This window comes from Rhincodon typus, unplaced genomic scaffold (assembly GCF_021869965.1).
Source record: "Rhincodon typus isolate 14 unplaced genomic scaffold, sRhiTyp1.1 hic_rhity00003324, whole genome shotgun sequence".
In the NCBI taxonomy this organism is placed as follows: Eukaryota; Metazoa; Chordata; class Chondrichthyes; order Orectolobiformes; family Rhincodontidae; genus Rhincodon; species Rhincodon typus.
The window spans coordinates 1-18,522 of record NW_025968962.1 but is presented as its reverse complement, the minus strand read 5'-3'; the positions used below and the strand labels follow the sequence as shown (position 1 = coordinate 18,522).

Here is an 18,522-nt window from a genome sequence, read left to right as displayed (position 1 = left end):
TCCAGTTGAAAGAACTGACCCCGACCGAGTGTTGCAGACTGGCGCACTCCAAGGTTCAGGACTACGTGTTGAGGGATGCACTAAAGCTTGGGGCAGCCGCTGCCAAGGCGCGGTGGGGAAAGACCACCGTGTAAGACCCCTCGGCCATACCGTATTAGGGCCCTGTTCAGAAACTGGGCCCAGCTGGCGCCTCCTCCAACTGGTCAGGGGGCCAACTATGACTACGGTAGTGATGACCACCGGAGTTTTTTCTTTTTCTTCCCTTTGTTTTTTCCCTGTAGTTGGTGTACGTACCCCCAGGGTAATCCGGGACGGCTTGGATGACCGGGTAGGTGAAAGTGTGTTTATTGTTTTTGTATTTTCTATGAATAAAGTATATTTTTTTAAATAAAAAAAAAAAAATTCTGTTCTTATCAGCTTTAATATCTGATATGTCCTTTACTTAAGGACCATATATTAAACTGATTTTTGGAGCAGGGAGTTGGAATAGGAGCTTGCTTCATCCACTCCATGCATCGTCCTGGTATTGCAGTGTTTCCAAGAATGGTGCAGTCTCATTTAACCAATTTTAAAAACAGCCTGATCAAAACTTGAAGAACCATTTCTGAAGAAGGGTCCAGGCCTGAAACGTCAGCCTTCCTGCTCCTCTGATGCTGTTTGGCCTGCTGTATTCATCCAGCTCCACACCTTGTTATCTCAGATTCTCCAGCATCTGCTCAACGCTCTGGAACCATATCATAGAATCCCTACAGTGTGGAAACAGGCCCTTCGGCCCAACAAGTCCACAGCGAACCTCAGAGCATCCCAGCCAGACCTATAACCCACCTAATCTACCCCTCCCTGAACACGACAGGCAATTTAGCATGGCCAATCCACCTAACCTGCACATCTTTGGACTGTGGGAGGAAACCAGAGCACCCAGAGGAAACCCACGCAGACGCGGGGAGAATGTGCAAACTCCACTCAGGCAGTCGTCCAAGGCTGGAATCGAACCCGGGTCCTGGCACTGTGAGGCAGCAGTGCTAACCACTGAGCCACCATGCCGCCAAAGTGCTTTCTCTCAGTACTTTCACCCAACTTTCTCCAAATATGCTTATTCCAAGGTAACTGTTAATCTCTCCTTTTCTGTATGTTCAGCACTTGCTCTGAATGTTATCGCCTCATCCCTGGTACATGCCGCACCTTCCCACCAACACCATCCCCGAATATCCAGACATGGCATCAGAAGTAAAAGAAAATCGCCTGCCAACACTACCTAATTGCACATGGCATTTCAGAAAAAATAAGATAAAGCTATCGAAGTATTCACTAGTTTTGAATTTGATGACGATGACTTGGATGTATTGAACGAGAGATTTTGGGAACACTGTGAGCCAGGAAAGGATATGACGTATACAAGGCACATTTTTCATTTGAGTGCAAGAACACCCAATCAAACAGGTGTGCATGTGACTGCTTTATTTTTCTCAAGTCAAGGCCTGTGAGTTTAATCAGATTACCGATTCACTGATGTGGGACACAATTGCGAATGACCAAGTCAGTGGCATATTACTCCGAAAGCCAGTTCTCACATTAGCCAGACCAATAGATATTTGCAGATCTAGTGAAATGAGCCAGAGTTAAATAAAAATGCTAACATCAAGATGCAGAATTGCCTGTCCACAAAGTACATTCTTGCTCTAAGAACTCTACAAGCTTTTCAGCACCTGAGACGTGTTGTGCTCAGGGACTGGCACAATATCTCTGCCCTTTGATGTCTCAACTAGAACCTAATGTTTCACAGTGCTCCTGTCTTGCCTGGTTGTTTATCGCAGGCATAAGCCAGGCAGCTTATCATTGTTGTTACCAGCAGACAGTCAAGGGCTGGTCAGCAGCTGAGGCAACAAACGCATGTGTTTCAACCAAATGGTCACATCTCAAAGTCTCAGGGAAACAGTTCTCAGTCAGGGCAAGGGAGACAGGATTCAGGCAGGAGATCCTGACACAACATGTCCAAGGAATCATTTGATATCAGCTCAGGGACTTTATCACAGTCAGCCATTTGGGGCAATCAGGATCAGGGAATCTGTATCACTACAGTACAGAGAGGTGGACACACTCACTACTGGTTACATCCTCAAAATGCTCCAGTAGATTTGCTGAGCCTGAATTATGTTCATCAATCCAAGCTGACCCTGTCCGTTCCTGCCATAAGCGGTCAGTTTGATTAAATTCTCAAGGTGTTCGGGGGGCACTGCAGTACTGGTGAAGCTGGGGAAGTCACTACTGGGCGGTGGGGACAGCCTGCTTGGAGGAAGAGTGGACATTAATTGTGGAATCAGTGGGAAAGTCAACATATTAGTGACAGAGGGAGACAAAGGACGTGGGTTGTTGTGGAAGTACAAGTCGTCATTGTTCACTGCCATCATGGTTTTGATGTGGGGAGAGTGCAGTATATGGCGAAGCTGTAGGGCTGGGACTCCGGGTTGGGTAATGTTGTGAGGTAAAGTTGTAAATGAAAGAGCTGCGTGGGAAAGTGCAGAAGCTCACGGACTCGACAAGGAAGAGACTTGTGCAAGGAAGAAAGGAATACTGAGTACAAGATGTAATGTTGCAAATTTATAAGGCTTTAGTGAGGCTACTCTGAGAGTATTGTGTTCAACTCTGGTCACCACATTACGGGAAGGCTGTGGAGGTTTTGGAGAGGGTGCAGAAGAGGTTTACTAGGATGCTGCTTGGATTACAGGGTATGAGCTATAAGGAGACATTAGGAGAACTCGGGTTGTTTTCTCTGGAGCAGTGGAGGCCGAGGAAGACTTCATAGAAGTCTACAAAATTATGAGATGCATAGCTGGAATTGAAAGTCAGAACCTTTTTCCCAGAGTGGAAATGTCTAATACTAAGGGGCATGCATTTAATGTGAGAGAGGGGCAAGTTCAAATGAGACATAGATCAGTTGGAATGTTGTGCAGAGAAATGGCATTTGAAGTTCAGTTTGAGGTGATGCAGTTTGGGAGGTTCACGTCCAAAGCTCCCTGAAATAGCAACACAAGTAGATAAGATGGTGAAGAATTTCGCTTTCATGGTACACAGCATTGGGATATGGTCAACTTTGATATCTGGTTCATAAGTGAGATGAGGTATTTTTTCAAACATGTCAGAGCACGCATTGTTCCTACGAGAACAACTATGGTTCCATTCATGCATTTTTTTTTTTGTTTCAAACATGAAATGGCCACAACTTGATCAAAAGTGAAAGTGACCATCAACCAGTTTGAACTGTCAGTTATCAAATAAATTAAGACAGAGATAAATGTATTTGCAGGAGTTTTTTGAATTTATTAAAAATTAATTTATTCAGGGGATGATGACATCACTGGATAAGAATGGCAGTTTCCTTCCCTAAAGGACATAGGTGAACAGATGGGCTTTTCCAACAATGACAATGGATTCACGGTCATCATTAGATTCTTGTTTCCAGATATTTTTTCTACCTCAAATTCCACCATCTGGAATGGTGGGATTCAAACCTAGGTCCCCAGAATGTTATCTGGGTCTCTGGGGAGTGATGGACAGCAGACTAAACAGAAAATATACACTAGAGATCATACAATGTCTTGGTTTATGTATTCATCATGCGATCCGTCACTGCTCTGGACACCAGGTAAAGATCTGAATAGACTGCATTTCCCCCTGGACAGAGTCACAATGGTCACCAGGTTTCATAGCAGATTGGGAAAATGCCATCAGAGATATAGTACATGACTCATCCCAATCTTTTGTTTGGATTTAAAACTTTCCTTTGATTGTTATCCACAAAATGAAAGATTATATTGTTTCCAATAAACAAATATCTATTAAAAGTTGAAACATGTCTGTGCAGAGCAATAGAATCCGTAATTGTAAAGGTGTGCAGACATATTGACCAGGCATAACTGACAAATAAAGGGCCATCGAGATCATCTTAGAATCCCTACAGTGTGGAAGATGGCCATTCAGTCCATTGAGTCCACACCAACCCTCCAAAGAGCATCCCACCCAGTCTCACACACTACCCTATCCCTGCATTTTGCACACAAGACACTATGGGCAATTTAGCATAGTCAATCTACCTAACTTGCAAATTTTTGGACTGTGGGAGGAAACCAGAGCACCTGGAGGAAACCCACGCAGACACAGGGAGAATGTCCAAACTCCACACAGTCGCCCAAGGCGAGAATCAAACCCAGGTCCCCGGTGCTGTGATGCAGCAGTGCTGACCACTGTGCCACCATGCAGCCTCGAGAGATCTATGTATAATTTTCTCAATTATAGAGCTTTTCACACTAAATGTGAGCAATTCAGCATATTCAAGAAAGGATTCACCTCCATGTCAGATTCTTACAGTCAGCCTTGTTTTAGTCTATCCTAGTGAACCAAGAACACCCTCTCTGAAATGAGAAGCAGATTCATCATTTCAAGTTCAGTTGACTCTGAGTGACTTTGAACTCGAAACATTAATTCTGTGTTTGTCTCTACAGATGCCAGGTCTGAGGAGTTTCCACACCATTTCCTGTTTTACTTTGATCTGCAGCATCCTCAGTACTTTACTTTTCTTTCTGATTTTGAGTCTAGTTTGCACTCTTGTACAATTGCTCCCAGCATCTTTACCATCCCCAGGATGAGGATCAGCACCTTTACTCTCCCAGCACAGGGATCAGCATCTTTACTGTTCCCAGAGCAGGGATCATCACATTTTTTCTGTGCACAGGTCAGATACTAGTATCTTTCATACCCAAGGGAGGAAAATCACCTTTATTTTGCAGGCAAAATTTGTGGATTAGAGTCCAGATGTAAAGATTAAAAGTACCCTGATTTAGTACCTGACAGTGAGTTTTTTTCATTGAATGGGGCGACAGTCACTGATGTCTCATTCTTTCACAGCTCCATGTATTCCTAATTGAGACAGTCTAAGCAGACAGATCCACAGTGAACCAAAAATCAAGATTCTGCAGATGTTGGAAATCCAGTCTCAAAACAGAAACTGTTGGAAACACTCAGCAAGAGAAACAGTTTTGGAAGAGAAATTTAGTAAAAATGTGTGTTGCTAACCTTTTACCTGAACTGGACAATATTAGTTTTGAATAGTTTATAAACTAGGACTGTGTCATGGAAAAGGAGACTGGAGTGCAGGCTTGATGGCGAATGGCCAATTCCTACCGCTAAATTTGATATGGAAATGCCAATCATGGACTGGAGTGGAAAAAGTCAAAGTCACATGACACCAGATTATAGTCCAACAGGTTTATTTGAAATCACAAACTTTCAGAGAGCTGCTCCTTCTGCAGGTGGAGTCACCTGATAAAGGAACAAGCAGTCTGAAAGCTTCTGACGTCAAATAAACCTGTTGGACTATAATTCTGGTATTGTTTGACTTCTGACTTTGCTCCTAACTAACATGTTTGTACGAAAGAATAATGTTTTTGCAAGCAGTTCGAAGGCTGGAGTGACGAAATGACAAAGCTCAAAGTCCATCACAATGATGGTACAAGGTAACATTGTCTATAATGAGAAGTTAATAAACAAATGGGCTAGGAAGAGAAACAAAAGTCAGGCCCAGAGACAGCAAAATGTGAACAGCATTGGCAGTACCTGCTCTCGGACAGAATGGGTGACACAGTTATTGCCCCTGACATTTTAATCATGCATGTTGAGTGTGGAAACGTCACCAGAGGGACCAGGTGTCCTTGGATACATATGACAGAACGTAACAGAAGATGCAGCAACAAATGGCGAACGGTAGGTAAGCTTTTATTACAAAGGGCTTTGAAGAACGAGAGTGAACTCCCCTGGAGTACTGTGAGCAGGTTCCTCTGGTGAGATCTGCCCTGGAGGACTGCGAGCAGTTTTCAGGAGTAAGGTCTGCCCTAGAGGACTGTGAGCAGTTTTCAGGAGTGAGGTCTGCCCTAGAGGACTGTGAGCAGTTTCTGATGACTGAACTAATATGAATGATCTAGAGTGAGTGTAACAAAGGTTCTCCAGACTGGCTCCTGGGAAGAGGGGATTTCTGAGCAGAAGAAATTGAGTAAACAGGGCTTATATTCTGTGGGATAAAATCAAAGTCACCATAGTGCTACTGGACAACCAGGCTGTCTCTCATTCGAGACAGACAAATGGTGGTGGCTAACCTGAGAGTCAGGCAAGGGAAGAAGTCAAGAAGGACAGTCCTTCATGGTCACCTCAGCTGGTGAAGGAATTGAACCCACACTGTTGGTACCACTCCACATCATAAATCAGCCGTCCAGCCAACTGAACTAACTGATGACCAACCTGTAGGATATAGAGAAATAGAAGTGATCTCATTGAATTATCTTTTTTTTTTGGAAGATGCTTGATAGGAACAATGCTGAGTAAATGTTTCCTCTGGCTGGGAAATCTCGGACATGGGGTAATTGTCTCAGAATAAGGGTGTGACCATTTCAGATTGAGGTGAGGAGCAATTTCTTCACTCACATCACTGTAAATCTGTGGAATTCCCTATTCCAGGGAGCTGTAGATTCTTGGTCATCGCGGGTTTCCAAATCAGGCAGTGTTAGATTTTTGTACATCAGCAATGAGGGAAATGGGGATAATTTGAGAAGGTAGAACTGACGTAGATGACAGGAGGAACAAGGTCAAAGGGCTGAATGGATGTTTACTGTTTCTATTTCTGCATTTGATTCTAGCCTCAGGCTGCTGTCTAAATGCAGTTCGCACAGTCTCTGTGTCTGTGCAGGTTTCCTCCAGGTGCTCTGGTTTCCTGCCAGTCTAAAGCTGTGCAGGTTAGGGTGGATTGGCTGTGCTAAATTGCCCATAGTGCCCGGGTATGTGCAGACTATGTGGATTAGCCATGTTAAATGCAGTGTTACTGAGACTGGGTAGGACACTCTTCGTGATGGGCCAAATGGTCTGCTTTCACATTGGAGGGATTCTATGATCTCCAGAAACAAGCCGAAAAAACATGGTTTGGATATAGCTAACAGCAGAATTAAAACTCAATTAACACTTACTCAGAAATTTGCTGGTAGTTAACCAGTCCTGATGAACCAGGAAATCCCTTTTCACATACTGTGCAGGTGGACAGTCTTTAGTCAGTGTGACTGTGTCGATGTATGGTGACAATATGACTATTTCCAAGCTCTACCTTACAGATACACAACTGTTATTAACATTTTATCCACAATACCAGCACCTGTAATTGAGCAGGGATTAGTAACATCAGTCTATAACATGACCTCCCAACTCCTATACTCAATGCACTGACCAATAAATGCAAGCATAGCAAACATCATTTTCACTACCTTCTGTACCTGCAATCCACCTTCAAGGAACTGTACACCTGCACCCCAAGGAGTCTCTGTTGCGTAACAATGAGGCCCTGGGGACTGTTAAGTGTTTAAGTCCTGCCCTGATTTTCATTACCAAAACGCAATATCTCACACTTATCTAAACTAAACTTATTTCTGTCACTCCTTGGCCCATCGACCCATCTGATTACGTTCCCATTGTACTTGGAGGTAATCTTCTTTGCTGGGTACTACACCAACAATTTTAGTGTCATCTGCAAACTTACTAACCATTCCTCCAATACTCATTCCAAATGATTTATATCAATGACAAAAAGCAGTGGACCCAGCACTGATCCTTGCAGCACACTGCTGTTCATAGTCCTCCACACTGAAAAAAACAATCCTCCACCATGATTCTGTCTCCTACCTTCAAGCCAATTTTGTTTCAAATACCTAACTCTCCCTGGATTCCATTTGATCTAATCTTGCTAACCAGTCTATCATGTGGAGCTTTGGTGAATGCCTTGCTGAAGGCCATATAGACAATGTCCACAGCTTTGCCTTCATCAATCTTCTTTGTCACTTCTTCAAAAAACTCAATCAAGTTAGTGAGACAAGATTTCCCACTCACAAAGCCATGTTGACTATCCCTAATCAGTCCTTGCTTTTCCAAATACATGCAAATCCTGTCCCTCAGAATCCCCTCCAACAATTTACTCACCACTGACATCAGGCTCACTGGTTGATAGTTCCCTGGCTTTTCCTTAAAGAATGGCACCACATTAGCCACGCAGTCTTCTGGCACCTCACCGGTGTCTATCAGTGATACAAATATCTCAGCAAGGGGCCCAGCAATTACTCCCCTAGCTTCCCCCAGAGTTTGTGGATAACTCCTGATCAGGTGCAAGGGACCTATCCACCTTTATGCATTTTAAGACGTCCACCACGTGGTCCTCTGTAATATGGACACTTTTTATGACTCATATTTATGTCTCCAAGTTCTCCAGCTTCCATATCCTTCTCTGCAGTAAATACTAATGCGAAATACTCATTTACGATCTCAGCCTGCAGTTCCACTCAGAGACTGCCTTGTTGATCTTTAAAGGGGCCCTATTTTCTCCCTCGTTGCTTTTTTGTCCTAAATGTAGTTTCAGAATCTCTTGGGATTCCCCTTAACCCTATTTGCCAAAGATAGCTCATATCTCCTTTTCACCGTCCTGATTTCCCTCGAGTATACTCCTACTGCCCTTATACTTTGAGGGATTGACGCAATTCCTGCTGTCAATACCTGGCATGTGCTGCCTTCTTTTTCTTGACCAGAGCCACAATTTCTCGAGTCATCCAGTATCCCCTACACTTACCAGCCTTGCCCTTCACATGAACAGGAATATACTGTCTCTGGACTCTCCTTATTTTATTTTTGAAGGCCTCCCACTTTCCAAGCATCCCTTTACCTGTGAATTGCCTCTCCCGATCATCTTTTGGAAGTTCTTGCCCAATACCGTCAAAGTTGACCTTACTCCAATTTAGAACTCTGAAATTTATATTAAATATATAAGTTTTACATTTAAACTAATCCCATCTGCCTGCATCCGGCACACATCCCTCTAAACCTTTCTTAGACATGTATTTATTCAAATGTCTTTTAAACAGTGCGACTGTACCTGCATCCACCACCTCCTCTGAAAGTTGGTTCCATACATGAACCACTGTAAAAAAAAAATTGTCCCTCATGTCTTTTTTTCATATGTCTTTCTCCTCTCACCTTACACATATGTCCCCTTGTCTTGAAATCCCCCAACCTAGGGAAAAAAACCCTTGCTATTCACATATTCTGTGCACCTCATGATTTTATAAACCTCTGTTAGGTCACCCCTTAACCTCCGATGCTCCAGTGAGAAAAGTCCTAGCTTTGGCAGTCTATTTTGATAATCAAACCCTCCATTCCTGGCAACATCCCAGCAAGTCTTTTCTGAACTGTCTCCAGTTTAATGATAATATCCTTCCTGTAACAGGGCGACCAGAACTGCACACAATACCTCAAATGAAGCCTCACCAACGTCCTGTACAACCTCAACATAACATCCCAACTCCTGTACTCAAAGGTCTGAGCAATGAAGGCAAGTGTGCTAAACAACTTATTAACCACCCTGTCTACCTGTCTACATAAACTTCGAAGAATTATGTACCTGAATCTCAGCATTTCTCTGTTCCACAACACTACCCAGGGTGCAACCATCAATTGTGCAAGTCCTACCCTTGTTCATTTTACCAAAATACAATATCTCGCATTTATTCAAATTGAACTTCATCTTCCACTCCTCAACCCATTGACCCAATTGATCAAGATCTCGCTGTCATCTTAGATAACCTTCACTAACCACTATACCACCAATTCTAGTATCATCTGCAAACTTACTAATCTTGTCCCTTAAATTCTCATCCAAATCATTAACATAAATGAGAAACAAAAGTGGACCCTATACCGATTGCTGTGGAACACCGCTGGTCACAGAACTCCACTCTGAAAAATCCTCCAGCATCATGCTCTCTTCCACAACTAAGCCAATTTTGTTTCCAATTAGCAAGCTCTTCCTGAATCACATGTGATCTAACTTTACTAGTTAGTCTACCATATGGAACCCTGTCAAAGGCTTTACTCTCACTCTCGAGGTGCTGCAGATCTAACCCAATTCCCCTGCCATTTGTCCACGGCCCTCTTAATCATTCCTTGAAAAGTTAAAATCCCAAATCTCTTTTGAGAATAACTGCTGAATCTGCATCCAGCTGCCATTCAGACTGTTCCAAATCCTGGGATCTTGCTGAGTCAAGTAATCTTCACATTTTCACCCTGCATTATTTGCCAATTATCTGAATGTTGTATCCTGCGGTTACCAAACGTTGCCACAATGTTAATAATTTTTCTTTCTCTGCAAACTACTATCCTGGAAACAAATCTACTACTCGACTAAATCATTGCTAATCAGCCCCAAGGAGAATTATCTGAGCTTCTGCTAGCTCTCTCCAAACCAGAAACCCATCATAATTTTAATTTACTTATGGGATGTGGTCTTTGCTGCCCAGACTAATATTGATTGCCCATTTTTATTTGATTTGGAGGAAGTGGTGGTGAACTCCATGTGCTGTAAGTACACCACTGTGCTGTTTAGACGATAATCCACCCTGGAGCCTCACCACCCTTCCTATCGCAGGAATCATACCTCAAACCTCACTACCCTCCCTATTATGAGAATGACCCTTGAGCCTCACTACCTGCACTATTGCAGGCATCACCCTCGAGCCTCACCACCCTCCACATCGCTGGAATCCGTCTCCAGATTCACGACCTGCCTGTTGTTGGAATCTCCCCCTAGCCTCAGAACTCTCACCATCTGTCCATATTTAGATTCCCCCAGTCTCACAAACCGCCTTATCTCTGTAATCTCCTCCAGCCTCAACACCCTCCTATCTCTGTAAATTCCTCCAGCCCATATAAACTTCCTTAGCTCTGTAATTGTCTTTACCCTCACAAAGCTCCCTTTGTTTGAAATCCAATCCAGCCTCACAATCCTCACCATTTCTGTAACCTCCTCCAACCTCACACTTTTCCCTATTTTAGTAATCTTCTCCACTCTCAGAACCCTTCCTGTCTCTAATATCCTCCAGCCTCACAAATCTCAATGATGTGCTTTCCTCTAATACAATGCTTATGATGATACCCCATTTTTACTCCTCCACTTGATGGCGGCACTTTCAATTTCCTGGGCTTCAAGCTCCAGAATATCCTGGTAAACCGCTTCATCTCTATACCTCACTTTTCTCCTGAAAACATTGACCAATCATGAGTCATTTATTCTAATATCTCCTTTTCTGAACTGGCTTGAAATATTGCTTGGCATCTTCCTATGTGAAGTGTCTCGGAGGTCTGCAGTACAAAAAAAGGCTCTGTGGCCCATCCAGCCTGTGCCGGTTAAAAACCACCACCTAACTATTCTAATCTAAATTTCCAGCACTTGGCCCATAGACTTGTCTGCGGTGGCATCACAAGTGTGCATCTAAATATGTCTTAAATGTTATGAGGATCTCTGTGTCCACCACCTTACAGACAGTGAGGTTCAGAGCAATTGTCACAGCATGATAACATCACAGACAGCAACAGAGACGAGCTGAGTCTGTGCAAACCAAAGATCAACCACACATTGTGAAGGATGGGAGGGTCCCTGATAGGGGGCAGAGGAGATTTAACAGAATGATTTGTAGGAAGAGGGTTTTTAGTTGCATGGTTAGGGCTGTTTTTGACATTATTCTTTCATGTGACTTGGGCGTTGCTGGTACATATCGAGAATATCCATCTACAATAGATGGACTCTCCTTTCCAACCTTTCCCCTCGCCTGGGGTGTGGTAATCTTCAGGTTAAACCAGCCCTATGGTCAGGTAGGACAATGGTGACTTTACCTTTGGCACAGTGATGCTACTGTGCCTTAGTGGTGAAGAGGGGCATGTTGAATGTGGTGGATGGGACACCACTCTGACACAGTGCTTCATCTGGAGGATGTTCAGTTTCTTTAATATTGTTGGGGCTGCACTGATGCGGGTAAGTGGAAAATGTTCCAACACAATCCGGATGAGTGCCTTATAGACAGCAAACAGTCATTGGGGAATCAGGTGTTTGGGGAAACTGAGATTGTTCTCCTTGTAAGAAAGGAATTTGAGGGGACCTTTGATAGAGGTGTTTACAAAAGATATACATATGGATGATAAAACGTATACTCATCAACTGATCATAAAAAAGGATTACAGGACACATATTGAAAGTTTTAGGGAAGATCTATTGAGAGAATGGGGTGATTTAAGAGAGAAATTTTACACGGCAAATGGGAATGAGCAGGAACACAATACTCACACACAATGCGAATATCCAGGTCCTGATGAACTGAGTAATTCTGTCAGAGTTTGGTGTTACAATTATTGAGATTCCCACCTGAAAGTCCACTTGTAATATCCTGTAACACAAATTCATAAAATCCATAACTGTCAGTCCAGGGTAGAAATTCACAACATCTCCTCCTCCTGGCCGAGGATAACTGTGCATTGTCCCTGCTACACATTATCCCTGCTACACATTATCCCTTGTGGAGGTCAGCAGTGAATTCAGGGGGAAAACTATTTGGGTTTCTGGGAGTTTCCACCTTGGGACTTCATGTCACTGAACAGATCAGCAGGTCTTTGACACATGGCAAAGAATGGCCAAGAGTTAGTGAGATGCAGACAGCAGGATTCGTTTCCTTTTCTTTCCTTCCGTGCTGCTGCACTGCCACAATGAGACATTGGGCCGGAAAAGCTAACGCAGCTTGATGGATAAGTTGTCTCGATTCTGAACAATGGACAGTAAGCTTCTCCCAGTCATTCGAAAGAATGCCCATTAAAAAGGTAGCAATTACATATATGTCGTGTTGCCCAGTGTTCCCAACGAAAAGATTAGAAGAATGAGGGAGGATTTCATAAAAAAGGGATAACAGTCAAGTTTCATGAGGGTTACAGTTTATGGAGAGAAATTGATAAATGGGCGACAAGTTGGCAAATGGAGTATAATGCGGGAAAATGTGAAGTTGTTCATTTTTGAGGAGACAACCAAAGAACACAGTGTTATTGAAAAGGTAAAAACTGTGGAAAACTGCAACACAAAGGGACTCAGGAATAATTGTGCAGGAAACACGAAGCGAGCATACAGTTGCAACAGGTAATCAGGAAGGGTAATGGGAAGTTATCCCTTATGTCAAGGTGTTTGCAGTATAAGAGTTTGGAATATATGTCTTAGGACAAATGTACAAATTGCTCTTAAGACCACATCTGGAGGAATGTAAGCAGCTTTTTTGGTCCACTTATTCAAGCAAATATATCACTTCATTGGAGGCACTTCAGAGAAGATGAACTAGGATGATCATTGGTTTGGAGGGGTTATCTTTTAAGCTAAGACTAAACAGGTTTAGAACCTACTAACTAGATTTTTGAAGAATGAGAGATGATCTAATTAAAAATATAGAATTCTTAAGGGAGTTGACAGGATAAATGCTGAGGGGATATTTCCCATCGTGGGAGCAGATTCTTGATAAGGCGGAGAATACAGCGTTCTCTTTTGGAATCGTCATGGTTAAGGCAACACAGACATGGGTAAGAGGTTTCAGTCGCAAATGAGCTGGAGTGAGGTGGAGAGAAGGAGCATTTTAGAGATTGAAGTTTCTGGCATTTGTGATTGAGAAGATGTATGGTAAGATGTTCATCTTGAGGCCAGATATGACAGCATTATTGAGAAGAGTGCAGTTCAGCCTTAGACAGTTCCCAGCGAGAGGGATGGATTCAGTACAGTAGTAAGGAAAAGTAATTTGTAATAACAACTGAAGGCAATGGGTCTAACTATTACAAAGTGTTTTTGGAGGAAATTTCAGCTAATCAAGTAGTGGAAGCATGCTAAGCAGTTTTATAATTGAGTAACAGTGGGGCAAAGGAGAGTGATGGAGGGGAGTTAGATCTGAACATTGTAGTATACGTGTGAAACCTAACACGGTGCTTGTGGAAGATCTCACCTCCTGGCAGTATGTTGGCGAGAAATAGGATGGGCCAAGGATAGATCCTTGAGGGACATCGACTACATGGATTTCAGACAGGAAAGAGAGAGTGGAGATGGAGTGGGATTTTCCAATGACGGTGAGGTCAAATATTGGTTTTAAACAGAATGGGTAAGAAGGACATAACCAGAAAAGAGAAACAGACAGAACAAGTAACAATATCTGTGAATTGGCATGGGGGAGAGGCAAGGAGGAGGAGGAGAAATAAGACAGAGTTAGAATGTTTGTAGTTTAGCGAGAATAGGGCAAAGGGTTAAGATGAGCTCTGATAAGGCTTGACACGAGACTGGAGAAAGATGCAAGTTTAGGACTAAAACGAGGAGCAACATGCAAGGCAATTTGATTTGGTGGGCTAGTGGAAGAGAGGGAAGCAGCAGAGACAGCTGATTGGATTGTCTCAATCTTAGTGACATAGAAACTCCATGTGTCTCCCTCACTTGTTGTTGGAGGGGAGGATGGAAAAGACAGGATGATGGACGTGTTTTGCAAAGAAACAATGCCTGTGTTAGTTACATTTAAAAATGAGTGAACAAACCTGATGTACTTAACTTTTATCCAGAATATTAAAATGTACAACAGAAGTTGGGGTTCGAATTCCATGTCAGCAGATGGTGGAATTTGAATTCAATAAAAAATAACTGGAATTAAGAATCAACTGGTTGCCATGGAACCATTGCTAATGGCAGAAAAAAAATCTAATGTCCTTCAGGGAAAGAAATTGGCCAACCTCAGCAAGCCACTCAGTTGCAAATCACTGCAAAGTCTCAACAAAGGAATGAAACTGGGTGGACCACTTGGCATCTACCAAGGCACTAGGAAAGACAACTGCAGAATCAGCCCTATCGACCCCGCAAACTCCTCCTTACTAATATCTGGGGGCCAGTGGCAAAACTTGGAGAGCTGACTCAAAGACTAGTCAAGAAACAGCGTCATATGCATGGAATCATACCTTACAGACAATGACACACGTCACTATCACTGTCCTTTGATAAGTCCTGTCCCACGAGCAGGACAGACCCGGCAGACGTGGCAACACAGTGGTATTTTGACCAGATTGATTTGACCTGAGAGTACTCGACACTGACTCTGACGCCTAGGAGTCTCATGGCTCCTGCTGATTACCATGTACCATCCTCCCTCGGTTGATAAATCGGCAGCAGTATTATTGCTGGATTATTAATCCAGAGACCCAGCTAACGTTCTGGGGACTTGGGTTCGAATCCTGCCATGGTAGATGGTGAAATTTGAATTAAATAATGATCTGGAATTAAGAGTCTAATGATGACCATGAAACCATTGCCAATTATCAGGAAAGACCGATCTGGTTCACTGATGTCCTTTTGGGAAGGAAATCTGCCATCCTTACTTGGTCTGGACTACATGTGACTCCAAACCTACAGCAATGTGGTTGACTCTTAACTGCCTTCTGGGCAATTAGGGATGGGCAATAAACGCTGGCAAAGCCAGCGATTTCCACATCCCAAGAGTGAATTTTAATTAAAAAAAAACTCCTCCATGTTGAACAGCACTTGGAGGAAGCACTGAGAGTGTAAATGGCACCAAATGTACTCAATGTCCACCATCAGGAGTAGTTTGCAGCAGGATTACCAATCAAGCTGGTTAGGTCCTAAAGGACAAAGCTGCCTGGCTGGGACTGCAGCAGGTGGTGACGCAACCAACAAAAGGGAAAAACATAGCTGATCTCATTGTCACGAATTTCTCAGCTGCAGATGCATCTGTCCTTGACAGGATTGATAACAGCGACCACCGCACAGTCCTGTGGAGACAAAGCCTCATCTTAAACTGGAGAATACCCTCCATTGTGTTGAGCGGCACTAACATCGGCTAAATGGGACAGACTTGGAACAGATATAGGAACTCAAAACCAGATATCTATGAGGCTTTGTGGGACATCAACAGCAGCAGAACTTACTCCAGCACAATCTGTAACCTCATGGCCCAGCATATCCTGCACTCAACCATTACCATTGATCCAGGGGATCAACACTGGTTGAATGGATAGTATAGGAGGGCATGCCAAGAACAGCACCAGGTATACCTAAAACTAAGGTGCCAACCTGGTAAAACTACCAAACAGGACTATCTGCATGCCAAATAGCATAAGCAGCAAGAGTTAGAGCTAAGCCACCCCATAACCAATAGATCAGATCTAAGCTCTGCAGTTCTGCCACACCCAGTCGTGAATGCTGATGGACAATTAAACAACTCACTGGAGGAAGCATGCCAAAAATCCCCATCCTTACTGACAGAGGAGCCCAACCTATCCATGCAAAAGATAAGACTGCAGAATTTGCAACAATCTTCAGCCAGAAGTGCCAATTGGATGATCCATCTCAGCCTTCTTCAGAGGTCCCCAACATCACAGATGAAAGTTTTCATCCAATCTGATTCATTTCAAATAATATTAATAAATGGATGAATAGTGCAAAGGTTATGGGTCCTGGCAATAGTACCGATGACTTGTGCTCGAGATCTTGCTACCCGCCAAGCCAAACTGTTTCAGTACTGTTACAGCACCAACATCTACCGACAATTTGGAACATTGCCCAGGTCTGTTGAGCACAAAAACACAGAGCAAATCCAACCTGACCAATCTCCCCTCAAGCAGTCTACACTCTATCATCAGTAAGGTGCTGGAAGGTGTCGTCAACAGCGCTATTAAGCAGCACTTACTCAGCAGTAACCTGCTCAGTGACACCCAGTTTGGGTTCCGCCGGACACTCAGTTCCTGATCTTATTACAGACTTGATCCACAAATTCACAAACAGCTGAATTCCTGAGGTGAGGTGAGGGTAACTGCAGAGTCCTGCACCAAAACCACTTATTTCCACTTCAGTGACAATGACCTGACTCCACCTTAGTTTCAGCTCATCTGCTGAACCTCTCATCCATTCCTGTGTTACCTCTCGACTTAACTATCCAAACACACTCCCAGTCGGCCTCTCACATTCAACGTCCCTGTAATCTCAAGAATATCTAAAATTCTGCTGCACACATGTTCATTTGTACCAAAACCTGTTCACCCATCACTGTTGTGCTCCCTGACCCATAAAGGCTCCTATCTATAAGCAACAACAATTTAAAATTCTCACTCTTGATTCAATTCCTGGCTGTGATGATCCCTATCTCCCTGCACCACACAACCTTCGAGACTCCAACAATGCATTTAATCATTGCTTCACAATTGGAGGCTGTTTCTACAGTTGCCAGGCAACATGGTCTGGAATTCCCATGATAAACCTCTCAGGTTTGCTTTCCTTCTTCAAGATATTCATGAAAACCTGCGTATTTGGTAATGCTTTTGGTCACCTGACCTGATATTTATATCTATGGCCTTACATCAAAAGTTCCTTGATAACATTTTTGTGAAATTATAAACATGATAAAAATAAAAATTACACCATACACCATCAGCTCTTCAGTATCGCTAGATGAATGATCTGTAACTTTTCAAATAACCGCATTGTGGGAGCACCTTCATCATACAAACTGCAGCAGCACAAGAAAGTCAAACATCACCTTTTCCACAGGCAACAGGGCTTTGGCAACGATCGCTGGTATCTGTGGAAGGAGAAACAGAGTAAATGTTGCAGAAGTGCAAAATGAATGACATGGAATAAAAATGCTGTAGAATTTGATGGTCTGAAATGGAAGGGAAATGCACTCTCTTTCTCAGAAAATATTTCCTGACTGTGAAAGATACCATTCAAAAATTAATCTCGTAAGAGAGCAGCACATGGTCAGGTGGTGGGCAGCAGTGGAAAATTCATTTACAAAAGGTCTATGAAAGTAACAGTAAAATACAAAACAGAGATCAAATATATCCACCATTACAGACTGAAGAGATTAGATACCGACAAAGAGGTGATCAGGGAGCACAGAAGTGAGTAAGAGCAGTGCTCGCTGCTATGATCCCACACTCTGGGAAAGAAATCCAGAAGAAACAAACATTTCTCTTGGTTTGAATTTGCTCTATGTAAATCCTCTCCGATCACTTTCATTTCTGAAGAATGGTCCAGACTCGAAAGGTCAGCTTTCCTGCTCCTCTGATGCTGACTGGCCTGCTGTGTTCCTGCAGCTCCACACCTTGTTATCTCACTTTCAACCAGAGACGGCTGCGCATGCGACCAGCTTCACCTTAGCCCTTTCAAAGTTTTAAAGCTACCGCGCATGTGCCCCGCGGATCATTGCCCCCAATAAAGATGGTGGCGGTCACACAGGCCTATCGCCATCTGAGGCGTTGATTTGTTTTCTGCAAACATGAGTCTGGGAGTTTCAAATGTGTGTTTTCCGACGTGCACTAAGTGTCTGTAAAACTTCCAAGCCCGTACGAATATCACTTCCCTCCCACTTTCTGCCGTTTTTCTTTCTTTCTTTACCGTGTCCTGCTCTTACCTCAATTGCACAAATCTCGGTCTCAGCGACTCTGCACTGCGCGCGTGGATGATCACGTGGTTTACACTGGTCCCGCCCCTTCACTCCGATTGGTTAGAAGGGATCCTACTTCCACCCGGAATGCCACGGCGGCCCTGTGCTCCTATTGGTCCCGAACTGACATCAATCACTCAGACTCCATTGTGAGCTGGAG

At 43.4% G+C, this 18,522-nt stretch overlaps 1 long non-coding RNA gene and 1 pseudogene across 4 annotated transcripts; one reads left to right on the top strand and one right to left on the bottom strand.

Moving 5' to 3' along the window:
* The first annotated feature begins 375 nt into the window (after positions 1–375).
* On the top strand, positions 376–557 carry LOC125481727 (annotated as a pseudogene).
* Positions 558–1,272: 715 nt separating this feature from the next.
* LOC125481726 lies at positions 1,273–18,420 on the bottom strand. 4 transcript variants are annotated; one of them, XR_007261445.1, is made up of 5 exons: positions 18,330–18,420; positions 17,454–17,495; positions 12,191–12,290; positions 7,008–7,137; positions 1,273–1,600 (listed from the first exon to the last, which is right to left on the bottom strand). It is a non-coding gene; the product is annotated as an uncharacterized LOC125481726 (long non-coding RNA). The 4 variants fall into 4 exon arrangements; XR_007261447.1 differs by lacking the exon at positions 7,008–7,137; XR_007261444.1 differs by lacking the exon at positions 1,273–1,600 and having other exon boundaries at positions 5,753–7,137.
* Between the last annotated feature and the right edge of the window lie 102 nt (positions 18,421–18,522).